Source organism: Chiroxiphia lanceolata, chromosome 5, assembly GCF_009829145.1.
Source record: "Chiroxiphia lanceolata isolate bChiLan1 chromosome 5, bChiLan1.pri, whole genome shotgun sequence".
Taxonomy (NCBI): Eukaryota; Metazoa; Chordata; class Aves; order Passeriformes; family Pipridae; genus Chiroxiphia; species Chiroxiphia lanceolata.
In genome coordinates this window covers 26506124-26527789 of record NC_045641.1, presented here as the reverse complement: position 1 = coordinate 26527789, position 21666 = coordinate 26506124, and the positions used below count along the sequence as shown (strand labels likewise).

Genomic DNA, 21666 nt, shown 5'->3' with positions numbered 1-21666 from the left:
GCAGCATATCCTTATATTGAAGCTTCTTTGTGGTAGGTGCCACTCTGTTGTAAATTTAACTGACCCTAGGAGTATTGGTCTTTTAAAGCATATAAGAATAGGATTTATGGTTCTGAGTTAATAAAATATGCTGATGCCACTGTAAGCCCTATTTAGATAGACAGCAGTAATCTCTGTTGAGCAGTATGAAACTGTCTGTCTCTAAGTACTGGAAAGCTAATAGTTCACAGCAAGGTAGTACCACATCCAGAGATGAGAAAAATGTGTCTGAAGTCAGAGTAGTTTTAGCTGCATGGTTTTGTTTTCTTGTGTAATTGTGTTCTTTCTCCTGTGCTAATATTGTACATCATGTCAAGTAAACAAGATACCCAAAGAGCACAAAGGAAAAGATGCTTTTTAAAGTTCATACCATGCCTTGTTTTTGCTGATTTTAGCTCAAGGAACCGGATTCTTCTGAATCTACAAGGTGAATCTGAAGTATGTGAAATTGGTATTAAAGGTGGAGTATGTTGTGCGTTCATAAGAAAACCCATTCAGTTCAATAATGAGGTACATTAGGAAGGCCAAGTTAACGTGTTACCACATTGTGTGTTTTTGTACAGTGTAAAAATGCTGTTTTGAAGTTTTTATCTTTCATGAAAGGAATTGATAGAATTACGTTTGGAAAGATAACTGTGAATTTGTAATTTTTCTATTGTGTTTGAAATATTTGACATTTGAATACGTGGTTGTATTTACATATGTTGCATTTTCATTACAGCTAATCCTCTTGAAACTTGCTTGGCAGATGCCTTAAGCAGTTTTGTAAAATTGGGACAGATACAGTATTCTACAACCTTGGAATCTAATTGTAAATAAAGAACATTTTATAATTGTATTTTTTCCACTTTTTAAGATTCTCACTTTTAAATTTTAAAGGAGAATTTTGCTTGTAAACAGAAAGGGAATAGACTTTAGGAGGGAGCTTATATCAGAAAATTTACTAGTTGTCACCTTATTTTATTATAAAATATTAATAATCAATATTTTATATGCTGCAAACATAAAGATTACCTCTGTGTGCTACTTAACAAGTCTGTGGGAACAAACCGTTCTGTGTACATTATGAGACACACATATTTTTACAAAAGGCAACACTTTTCAATATTAAGTCTAAATGATTGCTCTATAATTTGAAAGGAGAGTAGAATAAGAAAGAATTTCTTTGAAAAGTATACTGTTTGTTATGGTCCACAAATACATGATGTCCATAGGTGCTGGATTTTTGTTTTTGTTTTCACCTCCATTTCCTAGCTTTTAATTTATTCAAATGTTGAAAGTTGTAGCTAAATATAATAAAAAATGTTTGGTTCTGTATCTGAACTAACTAACTTAGCAGATATTCTTAAGTTCACAGAATTCAATAGTAAACACTGAATTTGAATAGTCTGAAGTACAAGGGAAAAAAGTAAATCTGTGTTCCTCTGTGGACATATCCATTGTAAAACTTGAAGTACAATCTAGACTTAAAGATTTTTTTTTCTACTAATTAAAAGTTGATTTTTTTCAAAATCAGATCTCGCTATATTTAGAAAAATATCCAGCAATTCCTCCTCTCTTCCAAGTAAATTTTTTCTTACAGTCTACTCTCTCTTGTGATTCATTCTAACGGCATCTGGATTTGTCCATTCAAACATCAAGTGCTTCACTAATGCTCCTGAGCTGGGAGAGCCTCTTTCTCTGGCTTCCCATATAGAGAAGAGCTGCTGACCCTGCTAGGAGCTCTGCATTAGGTAGAGACTACATCCTATGTAGATGTTTAAAGTTAAGTAGGATGAGTCTGATTTTAATATTGCATAAAAGTGAGTAAAAATGGTCCAAACCTAAATTCTTTGACCAGGCATTTCCAGTTTACTGTTTGGCTCTGAGTTTGCTCCTTGTTAATCCTTTGGTCTTTGCTTTTGCATCTTGTTTTAGTCTATATAGTTCTCCTGAGGTACTTGTTTTCCCTGACAAGAGTATAAAAGGTCCTCCAAGTTGCTTACTTGATAGCTTTTTGATATTTGTATTCTTACAAACCTTTCACACCTTTTTTGTAGTAAGTTGCTGCTTGGTGGCAGCAATTTATTATCAAATGCCCAATGGCTGCATCGAGCCAGCTCAGTGTTCCTTCCAAAGCTCATCTGCCTTTTGAAAAGCACAGAACACAGAGGGAGATTATGCCTTTAAATTTATTTACTGGATTTGTCTGTATGTGTGTTTCTCATGTGTTTGCAGTTTGTTTTGGCCACATTGAGGTCTCAGGTCTTACTTTTCTTGGTCTTTGTGGAAGGAGGGAGGATTCCCCTGAATCATGGAGGTGTTTTAGAATTGTCCTTGATAAATGCACATGTTAAGCCAAATATGCTTTGTAAGCCATACTCAAGACACAGTGTCTTGTCCCAAAATATGTAATTTGTTTGAGTACCGCCAAGATAAAGAGCAGTAGGTCACGGAGCGATAAATAAGCCCTCAGCTTCCACAGCGGCTGTGTTGGGGAAAGCTGTCCTGTGCTTCAGGGAGATGGCAGAAGTCTGCCCTTGCCAACAAGGTCTGTAAGGCTTATTTCCACCTTTTACCAATGTCTCTCTCTTGGACATCACTTTGGCAGGGAACTGGGCTTCCAGCTTTCTGCCAGGCAGCAGTGGAGAGGTTTCCTACCTCAGTCCTGACCTTCCCCATGGCAGCTGGGTGAGACGGGCATCCCTGCCATGCTGGGGCCTCTCTGCCTGCCTAGGACGTGGCACTGGTGGGAGCAGAGGGCAGCAAATAATGAGCAGGCAATTAAACGGCTTAGTAAAAGAAGACACAGAGTAAATGCTGTGTGCTACTCATCTTCAATTTTCATAAACACATACATAGTATCCAGTGAATCGGGAACTAGGATGAATGTTATCACAATTTTGATGCAAACACTTAAATGGCTAATCTGTTTCTAAACGGTTATGTTTTTAATCTCAAGCCTCTTTACATGGCTGAGCTGCACTTTTTCCCTAACTTGACTTTGCTTTATAGGGGAAGTATTTCTTATCAGATTGCTTAAGCTCTGAGCTGTCATGTAAATATGTTCTGTCAAGTATATAATACAGATTTTAAAATTTGTCTAAATATTTATGCTCTTGAGGGGATCACTGTATCTCTCAATAGACAGTTACAACCTAGCGAGTAAATAAATTGTATTTCTTTTTTTTCCAAGTCTTTTTTTTGCCAGAAATTGTAACTGTTTGAAAGATACTTGAATATCACAAAATTCTGCAAGATAATTTTGCTATTTACTTGAGAAAAAAAGTACCTCTGTCCTTAAGCAGCACCTAAAAAACTAAAGATCAAAATATGAACTAAATGAATTTATATGTACCATCACATTTTAAAGTATCATTAGAAATGTTGGAAAGCACATTTTTTGTTATTATAGATTTGATTCCAGTGTGTTTTCCATGGATTAGTTTTTTCTTATTTTAGTAATTTTTCTGCCTGGATTACATTGGTAAGATCTGTGGTGTTCTGAAACTTTGAAAAGAAATAATTGAAAGTTCAGTGAAATTCAGTGGAGGAAAGATTGGTAATTTTCATTCATTTCCAGGTAATGTGCTGTGTTTTTCCACATTTGTATGCGAAGGAAAATTATTAATACTGAAGTTTAGAATGTAGTTAGTTTGTAATCAATAAGAGTTACAATAACTTTGATTGATATCAGATACAAAATTGTGGTAATGTTGAACACCTCAGAAACTCTTCACTGATAAAAAAAGATCTTGCAGTTTAAACTAGTGGAAGTACATTTTGGATGATAGTCTATATAAGTCATAATACATTCTATTTGCCTTTCTTTTTACTTTGTACGATAATAAAATATATCCAGAGAAAATAAATCTGTGATTTTAACATCTTTTGACAAGCACATTAGACTGTAGAAAGAGCATCCAAGTTGGGGCTCGGGGCATATGGTGCTACCTTCTGCTAGCATAGCTCCAGAACAAGTCACTGTGTTCACCAAGGGGTCATATTCAGACTCTCAGGTTCCTTCCACTGGTCTGGGGGAAAAAAACCACATTTCTCCTTCACATGGAAAAATTAGAACATAAACTGCAAACCTCACTTCTCTGGGATACCATCATTGTGTAGAGAACACAGAGATGCCATAAGATGTTTTGCTATCAATCAGGTTTTTTTGTTAGGGCATTCAAGAAAGGCTTCAGAGAAGTTAAGCTAGACAAAAATGGTGTTGTTTAATAATTCACAAGCTAAAAAATGTGTTAGCACTACACATCCTCAAATTAGCCTATATAGATATTTATAAGTATATTTTTAATTCTGAAAAGAGATATAATGCTATTTTGAAAGAACATGTTTATATCTCGATGTGAAATTTTAGAAGCATTTAAAATGTATGTACATTCAAAGAATAATTTAAATGCTTGTTTTGTGAATAAGTAGCAACTCCCACAAACTTACTTTTCACATCTACCTAGATTGTCTTATTTTATTTAGATTTAAAGACTGGTATTTATAATAGATAATCCAAGTGTTGTGTGTCTTGGGAATTCAACATATGGATGGGGATATGGAAGGCATGAGTTATATGAGATTTGTTGACCAGCTTTTAATTCAGATTGTCATTTTTAACACACGGCAGTGCAGATGGTGAAGTTTTGACTGTCCATCAGAGCCCCAATACCTTAGGGACAGCTGTTGCTGATAAATCATTTTACATGCTTTAGGTCAAGAGTCGTCAAACCTGTTAGAGCACCTGCTTCTACATATGTAAATCTGTTGTTTTGTCATTTCATTAAACAAGGAAAAGTAGTGGTCTCTCTTGGCCGTAAGTAAGTCTGGAACATAGCCCATACAAAATGAAATGTAGCAAGAAGACAACTGTGGTTTGTGCAGTATAGCCATGGGATGCTGCTTCTGTTTGGGGGCTTTGTTTCTGGAAGACTGCCTGTAATTTGGAAGGAGGATAGAAAGACAAGTATATGTTTGGAGGCGAGAAGAAAAGGGAAGGTGTTTGCTGTCATTGACTGTAGGGTAGTTGTGAAGTTTGACATGCCCAGAAGCCAGTGGGTGCCATGTGGGGCTCCCCTACACTGCATACCTCTGTTTTCATCATCTGGTGAGCCTGCAGCATGATTTCCAGGCACTGGAGCATACAACATGTCTACTTCAGTTTGGAGCTGATTGATCCACAGTACAGAACATGCTTATGGGATCTTCCCTTGCTATAGAAGAACATAAATGATTGAAATGCTTTCTTAAGAAAGAAAAGTATCATTTGTTTACGTACTTCAGAGCCCAGCACAAAAATTCCTGTCAAATTGCAGCACACTGTGAGAGCTGGGGATTTTACTGCACAAGGTTATGCCTGGGCTTTGGAAACTTTTAAGGTGTTTGTATTTGTTTAATTTATCTGATATATATATAGAAAGAGTTCAAATCATGAGGAATAAACTTCTTTGTTTATTGCACTTTGCAAGCAGGGCTGTGGCATGTAATAGAAATGGCACTTAAGGATTTTTTTTTTAAAGCAAACTGACAGAAGATTTTATCCTGCACTGCCATAGATTGCTGTGGGGGAGAAAGGGAAATAGTAAAATTATTGAAGAAATGTTGCATGCTGTCATTTTAGATTATGTTGTTTTGCCATGAAGTTGCTGCTAATTTTTTTTAAAGACACTGTAAAATTCCGCTGTTGCAAAAAGTACCACAGTAGCGCTGTCGTCTGTTAATTATTTCATTCCATGGCTAGTTTGTCAACAGTATATTAATCAAGCCACCAGCAAAAATGCTTTTTGAACATTTTGTGGAAAAAAAAAGAATGCCCCCCTGACCTTTCAACTTTGTCAGCTGAGTTTTCCCATTCTGACACTAGGCATTATTTTTGCAAAGGTTGGAATTTTAACTCTTCAGTGAACCAGATATCATTTTTATTGGGATATTAATTCTGGTAGGTGCTAATCTCATCAAGATTTGCAGACATTTTCCTTCATAGGCCATTCTGATTTGTAGCTTTTTCTTTTCACAGCAGTATTAAATACCAAACCTCTCTGATATGGAAGTTCATTAGAGATATGTCTTTGATGGCAGCCCCTTTCAGGGCTTCAGTTTCAAATACCTTGATGTAAAGCTTAAGAAGCCATTGTGTTGTAAGCCCTCCTTGATGTGTCTTATTTAGATCTGCATAGTAAATCAAGGAAAGTAAATAACAAGGCAGCAGATGGAAGCATGGAGATAAGGCCAGTGAACAATTGTATTTGTATTTTGTTATGATGTTGACAGGAGCTAAAATTCACTAATCTAGTTCAACTGATCTGCATTTCAAAGAAATCTCATTTAGCAGCAACTTGAAGGTTTGGAGGATAAAGTTCTTTTATTGCAGCTTTTATTGCATTCTTTGCTAATTTATCTGGTCAAGATTTAGCCTTGCTTACTTAAAGCAGCAAGCATGTTACAAGGAGTCTTAAATACTACGAAAGCATTAATGTCTAGACTATGAACTGAAGGTAATTACACATCCAGCAGTGAATAGGCTACATTTAGGAAATACTGTTGTCCAAATGGAATTGGAAGAGAAATGCAGATAAGGTATTTTCCCCCACTTTCTCAGGTTTTTTTTTAATTACTATTCTTTTAATCTTGTAGAAAATGAATACATAGGCAAACATAAAATTATTAAATATAAACCCCAGAATTTCTTGAATTGTGGGTTCCATCATACTACACTTTGCTGCTCAGTTTACAAACTGGTAGCTCATATTAAGGTTTCATTTAATGATTGTTCACCTGTACTGTTAAATGAAACTATTGAAAAGTGGACAATAGTTTAATAGAATGATGGGCTACAATTGTTTTATGTGTGCTCTAAATGATGTAGATAATGTATACATAAGTTAGGTACTTCGTATTAGCTGCAGTATAGCCATGTCATTTGGAAAAAATATGATAAATATATTGTAAAACTCAATGTCATTAAAATGAAGAGGGATATAAAGTAGATTTTAAGGTTTCCTTTTGGAATTTTGAATAAGTTATTTAATCTTAAGACCAAAACCCAGAATTTTACTTTGATTTAGTTTTCAGTTTACAATATAAATACTAACAATGGGCTGTTTAGGGTATCGAACACAAGATGTCCATATCTATGTACAGATGTAACAGTAATAAACCGAAGCATGCCAGGCTGTTGTGCATCCACTATAATAATGGGGCCCAGTTCTCTAAGACATGTAAATCAAACCCAGCAGCTGCTGCATGTTAATGCTATAGTCCTTGCTGCCCTTCTGCAGCCTGTCTTTGTCACAGAGCCTACACCTGTGCCCTGAGGACTGCACGTCCATCTCATTTGCAGTGTGGGTCTTTGCACTCCTTTGTAGTGTGTCTTTGAAGGCTGGAGAGGAGCGGAGGGGGAGGCAGGTGGGGATGATGGTGCTTGGTAAGTTGCAGTGATATCTGATAGCTTTTGACTGCTGGATGCCATAGCCTAATCAGATCATAGGGTGGTAAATGCTTCTTTAGTAGTAGTAGTACTGGCTTAAGCATCTTTTGGTTCCTTCTCTTCGCTCCTGTACCTCTGAAGATGCTCATACAGTGATTTGTGGGTTTGCAAAGTGGACTCCATAAGCTTGACAGCAGCTTTCATTTTGCTACTTACTTTTAATCTAGATTAGTTCCTCAGTAGGGCTAATCATGTAGCTCCATGCATACTTGCCTTGGCAGAATTCAGTGGCCAGTGCTGGGAGGGGTGAGGTGGTACTGATGCTGCCTCTGCCACTGGAAGAAGTGTTCATGAGTCTACACCCCAAGACGCACAGGGTGAGCTTCCCATAGCAGAGCAAGCCATGCCACACCATGACTGTGTGGTCCCACTTTATCCAGGTTAAGTGTCCTCACTCTCCTCTTTAGCAGGGTTGATCATGTTTTGGTCAAAAGTTGGTAGCTTGTTTTGCAGGACTGTTTTAAAGTCAGCCAAAGGAAGGAGTGAGAGTCTCAGGTGGAGCTGAAGAAGGTGAGAGAAGTTAGGGTTGCATCAGCCCCAGAGTAGAGTGGTTAAAGTCATTGTGCTGCTCCATTCTCTCTGGAAATTTTACCTTTACCCTCCAGACCACTGTATGCTCTGTATGTGTGAAATGAAGTAAACAATACTAATAGTAATTCAAAAAGCTGGCTTGCACTGCTTTGGGAAATAAATATATACTAGACAATGTAACAATCACAATTAAATAAATCAAACTCTCGTAGAAAACTCCACAGTGTATATGAACATTTAATTACAGCCAAGTCTGCCAAAATTCAGAATGGAAATTTCGAATTTAAAGATGTCTCAAGGATGTCATGCTACTTACAACATCTGGGAGCAAGCAGGTCCACAAGAGCAAGTCCCTTCAAGCCCAGATATGTTCACATTTTTAGTTTGGCTAGTCCCTTCAAGCCCAGATATGTTCACATTTTTAGTTTGGCTCTACCTTCTATTGTATAACAATGTAAATCACCCCCTCAAATAAACATATGCTCTTACTGTCTGGCCTGCCACGGTCTCCAGAATTTTATCAATCATAGTCTGTTTTTCAAACCTCATGCCCTTGTACCTTTGGCTTCAGCATCTCTGATCCTCACTCCATCCAGTCTAAGCCTGTCCTGTGTTCTGGCATTGCCTAAGGTGACAAGAAGGGATCCTGGCTGTCACTGAATGCTCGCCTCTTGTCCTCCTGTCCCTGCTGGCTCCATGCATATTTTGTGTTCCTAACAGAGCTGCGGAAGGGGACAACATTTTCAGCAAAAGGGAGAGTGGGAGAGAAAATAAAGGAGAAATAGAGGGAAAAAAAAGCAAAATGAAGTTTTATGGAATGTCTCACCTCTCTCTCTCTCCAGAAACCTTTTACACCCCTGCCAGTCTTACAGGAGTGCTGCAGCGCTCTTAACAGTACATTAATGAGTGACCTTCTCTCAGGTGATAGGGTTCCAAACCAGTTAGCGATGAGGTGAATTAAAAAAAACAAACACTTGAATTCCTCCTATTGTCACGTTGGTGTCAGTGTTGATTGCATAACCCTGATGAACTGAGTTGTGTGTGTTGTTGCATGTCTGGAATCACACCAAACTGCTCAGCATTCGTTTCTTCAGCTCCTGCTGTGTGTTCCTGTGCTGAATGACAGCCTGGAAAGAGAAGGGCAGATAGAGCTGGAAGGAATATGGGGGAAAGGAGATGGCACTCTTCCCACTGGAGATTGTTGGAGAAAAATATTCCCAGACATATTTTCCACAAGAAGTACTATACAAATTTACCGCTATCTCTTTAACCTTCCCAAGCTTGGATATTGGTTTAACAACAGTTTACCAACTATTGCATCTGTTTGTCCCAAATCTAGCATTATATTTTTGTTGGCGGATTGCCTTGTAGAGTTAGTTAGCCTGTGTCTTCTCCCATCCATCTAGTATATAGCATTTACTTTAGGATTGTAGACAGGTAACCATGCAAGGAATTATTTAGACACAGGTCTTACCTTTGTTTTAATGCCAATCCATTCACTTACAATTCAGTTTAAGGTTGTATTTCTGTTTAGTATATTTTAACTAAGTCTCGAATAAATCTGCAAGCGAAAAAAAAAAAGAGTATTTCTCTAGCTCTTAATGTTGATCCAAATCCAGAAGATTTGAAGAATTTAGTACACAACTGATGAGAGGAATAGATTTTAAAATATTACAAATTTTATTGTGTGTTTTCAGGTCCTGCAGGAGATCCATATAGAAAGCATAGGGAAGATTATTGGTTATCTTAATGGGGCTGATACATGTATTCTAGTAGTAGAAAGACCATTTTACCTGTAGATAGATAATTTGTCCTGCCTATCTCTTTTTATTATGTAAGAGAAGGGAAATATGCTAACTCTGATGTTTTCTGAAGTATTGCTTTTTTGATCATAGCATAATAAGATTTCTTAAATTGCAGAGTAACCAAACAGCTTCATTCAGTTTAACAGCACAACATTTAGGGACGTTTGCAGTATAACAGCTTTATTGCTTTCAATGATTGATCTCTTGTTTACTTATTGTCTTGTTTCCAGTTTAGGACAATGATGGCACAGATCAGCTGGAGGGGATTTTAGCGCAGATATATTTGTGTTTTTTGTTGCTGTATTTTAATACATCTTTCTTGATAATGTTTTCAGCATTTACTAGCAAAGCAGTAGTTATTTTTGCAAGTTTATGTTTTTGTGAGGTAAGATTTCTGGGTAAAGGCTTTTAGATAAACACATTTCTGAAGACATGTGATTGTAATACTACGTTAGTCTAACTATACAATTACATGTGAGAGTAAATATTATTCAATATTAAACCAAACCAAACTCAAAATGCCAATCCAGTCCTTGATTGTTTATATTCTATGATTTCAGGCCAAATCCTTCTCCAGTCTTTTGCTTAGTTATACTCAATAGGTTATAGATATGGAAAGTGAAATTAATAGGATGTTTATGAACAGAAATGGAATTTTATATCATATTAATCCTAAAAGTAGTAGGAAACTTGCTTGTATAGTCCTCAATACTTTAATGCATTTTTCTGTAGTGTACTGTAAAAATATGTGACAGTCATGAGATAAAGTATTTTATCAGCGCTTATTTGGGATGGCTTTGTAATGCAGCTGTGTATTTATGAATTGCCAAAAAAGTCCCATATCTGTAATGCTAATAAGATCACATTACAATATATAGCTTTTACTTTCTGTCTTAGGTAATTTATGGAAATGGTGTGAGCTTGCACACAAGCATAGCTTTTAATACCCCATATTAATATATGTGTACTCTCGAATATATTTGTGTCTTTAAACTTACAGGTTACTTGTATCACTGTACTGTTTTGGAAACAAAAAATATAAGCTAAGAAATTCTTCATGTAAAAATTTCTTCATGTATCTTTGATATAAGTGGATTTCCACCAGGAGTATAATTGAATTAAGGAATATATGGAATACATTTTTAAAGTAGGCATAAATTCTCATTTAACCTTCAGATGGAGTTACATAAAAAGTAGTTGAAAAGAAAGAATTCTTAGTTTATACGATTTTTTGGGTAACTGTTGATTCCTAGTGCTTGCAACTGAGGTAATTACATATCAACTTTTCCCCCTTTATGTGCACTTGTGTGAGAGAGTCAAGATGTTATTCATGGGAAGATTTTGTAAACTTTTATTTAATAGTAACTTGAAACCATATATAGAAAGAGTGAAAATCATGGCTTTTATTTGATGGCCAGTAGGTAGCCACCTTCTAATACCTGTTCTCATGATGTTCTTTCTGAGTGTTTAAGTAATGGCAATGATAATTCTGCATTGTTATTGCTACTGTCTGACTGTTTTCAATAGGTTTATCCTGCAGTAGTGTTTTACCTGCTGTAGTATACCTGGAGTCCACTTCATTAAATTTTGCCATTTTGCAAGAAGCTTGTCTTTGCTCATATATCAGTTCTAAGACATTCAATTCTTGTTTGCTACAGCTTGCTCTTATTTATAGTTAGAATCACAGTGACATGAAGGATATCAAACAGATCTTGGATTCTTTTTGAGCTGTCCGGGTTATATTCCTACCCTTAACATTCTAAACAGAAAAGCTGGACAAATGGTAGGAGGGAGAGATAGCCTAAAATGTTGCTATAGGCCAGTGGTACATAGGTCTTTGATCATTAGCATGCTGTACAGTGAATTTTCTTTCATCCTCTGTGCAGCCATTTGAGCTGCAGAAGCCAACAGAACAGAAAACGTTGTAGAAGCCTCTTCTTTTTCAGAGGGGGGAATAGATGGAACAGTAAACATACTTTGATCCAATATATCAAGATGACCAAAAAAAGTGTCAGTTATTCAAATTCCTCACTGTAGGGTCTAAAAAGAATGTTAATAAATAGGTGTGTGTGTAAATGTAGTGGAAAATTTCTGATTTTTGAGTGAAACGTTAGGGTATTCATTCGTGCATCTTGCAAAAGGGACTTTGGTTGCATACTGATGTCTGAACAAAGTTATTTCTGTCCTGTTATGTTTTTTTGTGCTAGTACAGGCTGCTTCTTCATATAACGTGGCAATGCACAAGTCTCCATATAGGGATACTCGGTGCACAGACATAAAGATCTGTATCTAGCAAGACAGCAGAAAGGACTGGTTATATTCCTTTGGTGCACTTGATAGTTATGGATAGAATTAATTAACATAGTTTTTGCTCAAAAGTGACATGCTGGTCCATGACAACAAAAAATGTTTGTTCCTGATGACAGTCATTCACTTCTGCTGGTTCAGAAGGCTTCCCTGAAGGAATTTTAATTGATCTGCACTTACCCAAAATAAATCAGAAACACTGCTGTATCCTAGAGATTAAAGCAAAAGAGAAGATATTGAAATACAGAGTATATGATGTTTAAGGTTTGCTTTGAGATGAAACTTCGGACATGGAGATGCTGACCTGCATTTATATAAGTGTTGAACTGAGTGAAACTCATGGATGAAGTTATAGACTCAAACCCAGGAGACCGATGAACAACTTGAGAAGCAGACCCTTGCTTTGTAGCCCTCCACCCTGGCTGCCTTGGGACTGGGGACTGGAGAGAGGAAGGCTACTGATGCTTTACACTAAGACTTCACTACATGGTTAATAAATTTGATTGATATTTCCAGAACACCATCACCGCTGAAAAAGTAAAATAAAATCAAATGAGGTAGCAAAGTGCAGAGGATCATGGGATTTCACTTTGCTGCTCAAAAGGATCCAGCCTGTACTTCAAATACAACTAAGACTAGACACCCTGTGTACCTAATGCAGTAATTCTGGTTCTTGACTGGTGAATAGATCAGTGTAGAATGGATGTAAAATTTGTTGACTTAGCACTACCATAAACGAATATACAAGGAGATAGGACAAGTTATCCTGCTTCAGACCAATGATTCACTTAGGCCATCCTCTATATCCAGTGATGACTGTCTTCCAAGGGTACCTCTACTCTCCCTTTTGACTCATGAAACCTCCTTGCATCAACAGCATCCTTGGGAAGAAGCTCACAATTCTGCTACCCAATTTTTGGAGAAGAAACTCCTGCTTTTCCTTTTGGACTTGGCTTTTATGAGGCAGATCTTGAATTCCAGGGATAGGGAACGGGCAATGTCTGTGCAACTTTTCCTTCTTCTTCCCACTTTTGTCATTTTCTATCATACCCTTCCTTAAGTCATCTCTTTTCCAGTCTGGATCGTGGTGGTATACTGAATTCTTCCTCATATATGGAAACCATTCTAAGCCTTTGATCATGTGTATTTTCTTCTCTGAACCTTTGCTAGTTAGTTCTGTTGCTTTGTGTTCTGTGCTGGACAAGAAACTGGATCATGCTTTTCAAGATAGGGATTAATACAATAGCAAGTGACGTGTTAACACTTTGTTCTTTATTTCTTTCTCAATAATTTTTACCATTCAGTTTATAGATTTGACTTGAATGGGGTGTTGAGTTTTAAGTTTTCATGGAGCTACCCATCATAAACCCCAGGTCTCACTTTCTGAGCAGTAAGACATAGTGCAATAGAAAGCTGTTTTGTTTAACAGAAGTTTCAGATTATAATATTTATCAATAATGGCTAGCCAAGGTGGTTTCCAGTGAACCTGTGCTCAACAAATTGTGATTGCTTCCTCAGCAATAAGTGTTCACAGTGTCTTCGTGGTACAAAATAAATAATCAATAATGTAAAATTATCTTTTAATTTTACGCTTGCTCTTTTAAAGTAATTTAATCTTGTTATTATGAATCTCAGAAGTGAAGTAGGTGACTGCTTTAGGAGTAGTGACTACTTCACATATTTCATACATAGAAAAATGTGAGACGTGTACAATTTCTTCCTACGTGTGCAGTACATGTGTGTAAGAATGACCCTGAAGTGCATTTTAAAGAGATGGTTGTAATACCTTGCTATAAACCACAATACAGATCCTTGCACTTACTGTGTTCCCTTCCATTTTTATTCTTAGATAACTTCAAGTGAAAGTTAAGGACCTTTTGTCCTTATTTGCCGTAGAGGAGACAGACACTTTTGTAAGGAGCACCAGTTTGAGCAAAAAGGAAAAGACCATCCCTTCCCACAGCACAGCAAAGTGACAAAGACTCTGAAGAAATGTAAGTGATTTATAACTGAACGGTGGCTATGGCTGTTTCTACTGTGGATTTATATGGTCTGTAGGAGGAATACAGTACCACATCACTGAAAAGTATTGCTTATAGATGTAAAATATGGTTTAGGAAAAAATTTGTAGAGCATACAGAAAATACGTACCACTTCTATGTTTGTGTGATGGTAAGCTATGCTACAATTATTTTTTTTTTCCAAATGGCAATTGTTAATGGGAATGAAATGCTGTAAGAGTCACAAACTTGCTTTTCTACCATTCTCTATTCATCTAGATCTGGGTTAATTTAAATAGGTAGAAATTAAGTGGCTGAATCTCAGACATCCTAGATTTGCTTACCCTCAGGAGAGAAGCAGGCATCTCCAGAGGCCAGTCCAGCTCATTCTGAAAGTAATGCCTGGGGAATGAAGTGTTACTCACTCAATAGCTTGTGTTGACTGCTAAGCTTTAGCCTAAGTGTTCAGTGGACATTTTAACCTGGCACGTCTGTGTCAGATGCAGTGCCAGCTTCTTTTCTCCTCCCCATATTGTTGTTCTTCCTCACACAGCACATGTGGCTGTTCATAAATTTGGAGAATGGATCTGCCTGAAAATAGCCAATTATTTGTAAGGTTTTGTTTTCAGCTGGGTTTATCCCAGCCTTCTCCTGTATGGGTGTCCAAGGACTGTCACTGGTACAAAGGGTGATGGGGGTGGGAATTAGCAGCCAAAAGTGTGGGGGAGCACATGATAACTTCTTTTGGCAGCTGTGCTAGTTTCTGCAGCTTAAATTGCCTGGTGAGCTATAGTCTCAGACCTTGTAGATATTTTTAGTGCTCTGTCATTTATAAGAGTGAAAAAATGTGAGTGAGGCACTCTTACTTATTATCTAAATGGGGAACTACTGTTTTGTTGTGCATTTCACACTGTGGTAGTGCAGAGTCTTCTCTGTCCTTTATAAATTAAAAATCAGGCCTCCAAACCCAGAAAATGGTCACCAGTGGCTAGCAAGTAAGCAGGTGTCTTATAGAGATTTATAGTGTAGGCATGATACTGTAAAATTCATATATACATACATAATTTCTGAATCTTAAAGATGATAGCCTGATTTTGTATAGCACCAAGCATGATGTGTGGGTTGGGTGATACCATATGATTAATGGCTGGACTAATTTAGGCACAAGATCCCTGCTTCTCCTGAACAGTAAAATACTGAATAACATTTCATTCTGACAGTAAATACCTGATGGGAGGGTATAAAGAAGACAAAACTAGACTTTTCTCATTGCCACTTGGTGACAGGATGAGAGGCAGTGGGTGCAAACTGAAAACAGAAAATTAAATTTTGTTTCCATTGAAAAATAATGTAAAAAACTTCTTTACCGGGAGGATGGTCAAACACTGGAGCAGATTGCCCAAAGAGGCTGTAGAATCTCCATCCATGGAGATACTGAAAACCCAGTGGGACAAGCAGCCTGCTGCATCTGACCCTGCTTGATCAGGGGTTTAGATTAGATGAACTCCTGAAGTCCTTTCCAACCTTAGCTATTCTATGATTCTGGGGATAATTATAGGTAAACAAAATCAGAAAACATCCTGCTATTTTATTTTATGACGTTTAAAATTTAATTTTTAAAAATAATTTTTATATTTTGATGTATTTAGATACTCAGTTTAGTCTTTTACTTAAGTTTTGTCTAAAAATGAGACATGGCAGAATTTGAGAGCTTTCTAAAATGTGTTAAATAATATTTCAAGACTTTTAATTATAACTATGAAAATCACATTGAAGTCTGTGAAAATATCTTTTAGCTGTGAATTAGCACCATGATTCACATGATGTGGACAGTCACATGATAGGGATTTTAGATGTTTAAAATAGTATCTTTTTCACTTGATCCATGGCAAGGAAAATACATTTTTAGTATCATTTTGTGTTTGAAAAAAAAAGACATAACTAGGAACAGAGCCTTGCAGGAGAGCTCTATTAATCTCCAATAGAAATAGCTGTCTTCCTGAAGTCTTTTCAGAGGTCATTGAGACCTAGAAAGTCACTTAAAAATGCATTATAAACTGTTTTCAGTTATTTGCAAATGGGTATTATGAGATAGTCCATAATTCAAGAGGATGCCAATGTAAACCTGTAAAAACTGGTCGAAGGTACTGTGAGACTTCACAGCATTGCCTTTTATCTTCTATGAATGTGTGATTGAGGGGCTTCCTTGTGTTTTGCAATACTTAGGAGAAAGGAACTTTCTCTTCAAATGTCAGCTTTCTCAGCTTTCTTGAATTTTAACTTTGATTATTTTGGCAGACATTTTCTGTTCACAGTTTTGCTATAGGCAAAAGTTTCTGTGAGATGGGTGTATAATTTCTGAAAATGGAAAAAAATCGTCTAAAAAAAGGTCTGTGACCTCTTCTTTGCTTTTGAGCAAGGACTTGAAATTTAAAAGGAAAGCTTTAATGGGTTACAAGATGTGTCTTTTGCCATGCTTCTGAATGTCTGTCCTTATTGCACTGAATTATAAGCTTTTGAGAATTGCTGCTTACTCATAGTCAGAAGAGGCATATTACTTTGTCAGCATATTCTGAAAATATTCTCTGTATATTCTTAATCTTCTAGAAATGACTGAGCCTGTCCTGGCTTGGGGATCAAACACTGTATGGCATTTCAAATTTATAGATCCCCCGCTATTTTCACAAAAGGGTCTCGTTTTTTGAGTTTTTCTGGGACAGTGTATTTTGATTTTTTTTTTTCTGCATTTTCTGCTTACTTTTCCCATGTCTTTTTTGAGAAGGCTGTCAAGAGTGGGATTAATTTCCCCTGATGGTACACATCTAAAAACATAGGTGTTGTATATCTGAGCTGGTCACTATAGGCTTCTTTAGTCAGTGAAGAGAGATAGATGGGAGGATTCCCATAGACTCTTTTTATTTCTTTAGATGAGATGATTCATCCTTTGGAGATGCCCGTTTCTGGTCACTGACAATAAAAGCAACCTAAGATGACTGGCACAAATTTAGACTTTTAACTTTTCTATTAAACATTAAGGCAGATAAATTCCACCTCATGTGACATAATGGGAAACTTAAGAGGCGGTAATGTTACCACTGACATTGATAAAAACATCCTGCTTTCACATGAGTAAACAAAATTATTTCAAAAAATTATTTCTTTATGCTCGTGGTGATACATACAAGCTTATTAAAAGCAAATTTTCCATATTGCTTAGATATTGTATGTAACCATTAAATACTGTGCTTAATTCTATGAAGTATCAGTAGATATTGGGTATTTTCTTATATTTGGTTTCTAGGTTAAGAAATGCAAATGTTTTAACTCTGTGTCATTACTTAGTTTCTAGTAAGATAATACAAGAGATGTATCGTGAGATTCTTGCATTGCTACTTTTTAGCTTGCAATAGAAGACTGAAAAAATCTGGTGCTAATATAACAGACAAAAATGCACTTTTAGCTGTTACATCAGTACTTGGTGGCTGAGATTTTCACTGGTAAATACACAGAACTTCACTGAAGCTGACAAGCTGGCTCTTTATGTCGTTGGTACAAGTTTTATAGGCTTGCATTTTTTCAAACCTTGTCTGGCTTTATTTGGACTGGATTTGTATTATTCCCATACTTCTGCTACTTTAAGAGTGTTTAGTTTTGAATGGAATTTTATGCATTATCACAAGAAAACACTAAAAAGACCCCACATCTGAAAAAATTAAAAGGACGTTTCAGCCAAGGTGCTGCTAAACAGAGGATGTGGGAGTAGTGAATAACTGCATATTTTTATTGAACTGTAAATTTTATGAGTGACATTTTGTCCTGACCCTGTTAGAGATTCAAACTGAGGACATCCAACAGACTGAGAATATCTGGGTCCAGTGAATGAGTTTGAGTATAGAAACCTGAAGAGTTATCTGTTCAAGAAACTCATTAATGACTGTATCAAAATTAGCAGAGCAAATATTGTGCATAGCACAGGCATCTAAATCATCAGAAGGTTTTTAATAATTAAATTTCACATGGGATCAGTCCTATTCCATATAGAAAGTGAATCAAGTTCCCATCACACTGTTATTCTGACTCAAAATTTGTAAGCAACCTGAAATTTCAAATAAGGAAAAGATGTTCTGATTGTTGTAGGCATTTTTGGAACATATAAATATTTATTGGTAGGTGTTCTAAAACTAACTATGTGCTAAGCATCTTGTTTCAAGTCACACACGTACAGCAGAGGAAGGAAAACTTTTTGCTAGCATGTCTTCATTTCTTCAGCCTGTGTAAGCTCTCTTGTCTCTAGTGGATTTTGGATGATTAGATTTCTGAATTAGTTGAGAGCATTGATTAATTGGACCTTATGCCATTCTGACTGTCAAATTTCTTCATTTTCTACTTTGTGAGAGGTAGAGTTGTATTACTTTGATTTTAGAGTTCTTTCCTGTGGGATAAGGGAGTGAAAGCTGGGTTATAGGCTAAATGAGGATGCCAGCTAAGCATATGCCTTTTGCTAAAATGACATTTTTATAGAGTTTGGTGTCCTTCTGCATGCAGTTCCAGTTCCCTGGCATTGAGCTGTTCAGGAATTGGAAATGGTATGAAACATACATTTGTGATAGAACAAAATATTCTTCATATAAGTAAATGCTTATATAGGATTACTGTCTGTTGGTAAAGACCTACAGTGTTATGCTTCAGAGGTAGAAGCGTTTGGATGGTAATGAAGGGATTCTTGTATACGGTTAACAAAGCACGGTGATATCCTTTGCGGCATAATTCGTGACATATAGTAATAGTTAGAATACACTGCATTTCATCTGAGGATTTCAAAGAAATATAGGAAACATCACTGAATTAAGTACTACCTTAACCCCCTGTGGAGCACTGTTAAGACTTGGGTCTTATGCAGAAATGAATGCAGAAATACCATGTCATTTTTATGGTATGTTGGTCACCGTACCCTTGCTGTACGCAGATAATTCAGGAACCTTCAGTCATATGTATCTTGATTGGTATTTTCCACATGGAGATCATAAGGCATAGAGAAACAGACTGACCTGGTTCAGGCAAACAGTAACTTCAGCATAAGTGTCCCAACACCAAAATCATCCAAAATAGTCTGTCTGTTTTCAGCAATAGTTGACTTGGGCTCCCGGATCTCTTTACTCTTGTACAGTTTAAAGCTCTGTGGGATATTACAGAAGGTAACACTGTGCAAACAGTGCTGTTGGAACCTGGCCATTTAGAGTAGCAATTTCATGAATTCTGATATGCTGATACATGTATATGTCAGAAAACCAGACTATTTTTATGTGTTAAAAGCATCGGTAGGAGATACACTAAACAAACATCTCTTCAAGGGCAAGACACAAACACTATACTTGCAAAGTATAGGAGCAGAAACCATCTGTTGTGTAGAGTATTTTGATAAAAACATACATGGTGTAAACCAAAGCTAATTAAGTTACTCCACGATGCAATTTAGGACTTTTTAAATAATCTTATTTAGAAAATTGTTTTGGAGAAAGAACTGTAAAAGACACCTTGGGTTTTGCCCCTCAGTGCTGCTGCATGTTTATGGCTGCCTTTTGTCCATCATTCCTGAGGACCGTTGGTTCACGTCTTGTCCCTTTTGTTGAAGGAGATACCAATACTATCTTAAAAGTGTTCTTTGTTATTTTGCTATTCTAGACCTCATATTTTGTGATAGTGAAATATAAAATTGTTTCTCTCCTTTATCTGTAGCAATAAATGAAAGCATGTATGTTCTCAATTGACATGATTTTGGCTAAAATTGTATTTTTAAATAGAAACCAAGTAAGGGTTATGCTAATAGCACCTCATTTGTAATTTAAACTGCAGCTGTTAACATTCAATAATGGAACCATACATCAAGGAGTTTTCTGCAAAAACAGAAAAATACTAATTCCTCATCCTCAGATCTGCAAATCCAGACTGATGGGATTTCAGCCCTTCATCTTTTAGTGACAGGCGGCAGCATCAGTGGAATAAAACCAAAATGTGATCCCCTTTCTCTCCACCCCCTTCCCCTAATTTTACTCTGACAGAGAAAGAATCACAGTTTTAGCTGGTATCTTTGCCCAGGGGAAAAAATGGTCTGTCATCAGGTCTTTTAGGGAGAAAGAGCTCTTCAGTGGAGCAGTTAAATGGTATTTTGATTCTCAGGGTGAATCTTATACCTGTATTTTTGCAAGATAGATAGATGATTTCTGAGACAATTATTAAGAGCAAAAGCAAGGTCATCAACCTTCTCCCAAGAGGTCTTAATCTCTTAGGTTTTGTTTCTGATGGCAATGTTGAATATGGGGGAGATGGGCTCCAGATGAAACCGCGCACTCATATGAGCAATCCCCAGCCATATGTTAGTGAAGGATGTACTTCTATTTTTAAAACTGCAAAAATCAGTGACTCTGATGAAATTTTTCTAGATAAATTTTAATTGATTTTGCAATAATTTAATGCATGGATGTTGACGTTTATCATTCTAAATCCCCTAACATGCATACATTAGTGTAAAGTCCTCTACAATTCATGATGAAATAGAAGCCTTTGGGTATTTTGAAGTTGAGACCTCCTGTGTCTTTGGAGAAATTCATTTTGAAACCCTACAGCTAAATTCCAAAGCTCGTCATTGTCTGCAAATGAGATGCTCCTGCATTGGAGTTGGCTGAATTGCAGTATATGGCTGGAAATACTCGGTTGTCTAAAGAGAGAAAATATATAAATCTGACCCAGCAAAAGAAATCTTTACAAATTGCCATGCAAACCAAAAATAATGTGGCCCTATGCCTAGAACAGAAAATGGTTATCATCTTAGTATTGCTAGGCTTCTGTAGCATCTGTGTTAGTATTTTAGTTCAAATCAGGACTGCACTTGAGAATTATCAGGATAGACAAGCCTCCCATTGAACCTTCCTGATGATGAAGCTGGGCAAGGGCAAGTACTCTGAAAATGGACCAAACCTATGCAGTAGTATGAAATAAAGTGTCTTGAAGCACATCCACATGAGTGTAAAGTGCTCAGCCAGCTGTTCTACTGTACAAGGCTAGTTTTTTTGTGTTCAACTATTTCCTAATTTCAGTGTTTTCTTAGCTGTATAAGACCACAGGGATCCTTGTCATAAAGAAGTTTGTAAAACCCTCCACCCTTTCATATCTGTGAGTAATGTAATATTTCTACTTTTTGCTTAGATAGTAGATTAGAGTCTGTAAGTGTAGAGGTCTCTTCTGGAACTAAAATGTTCTCACATAATCACCTGTACTTCTATGACCCGTGGGCTATTTTCATTTTGTATGTTTCAAACTGTACTGAAGCAGAAGTTGTTTTTACATAGTCTGTTTCCATTAAAACTGTCATTTAAAGGTGTTGTTTTGAATTTTTTGATCTCACCTTCTTTATTCATGTTTCTAAGGGAAACTTTGGACAGATATCTTAAAGAGGAGAACTAGATGACCAGTGGAGGGCTGTCCTTTTCAAACCCTTTTTTTATAGCTATATGAT

The 21666-nt window shown here is 36.6% G+C and overlaps 1 protein-coding gene across 5 annotated transcripts in view; it reads left to right on the top strand.

Annotated features, from left to right (window-relative positions):
• FOXP2 (forkhead box P2) overlaps nt 1–21666 on the top strand; it is a 407653-nt gene that overhangs the window by 49759 nt on the left and 336228 nt on the right. For all 5 annotated transcript variants that reach the window (XM_032688023.1, XM_032688017.1, XM_032688020.1 and 2 more), the window contains exon 2: nt 14003–14147. The gene's annotated coding sequence lies outside the window, so the exon portion shown is untranslated. The remainder of the gene's footprint in view (nt 1–14002; nt 14148–21666) is intronic.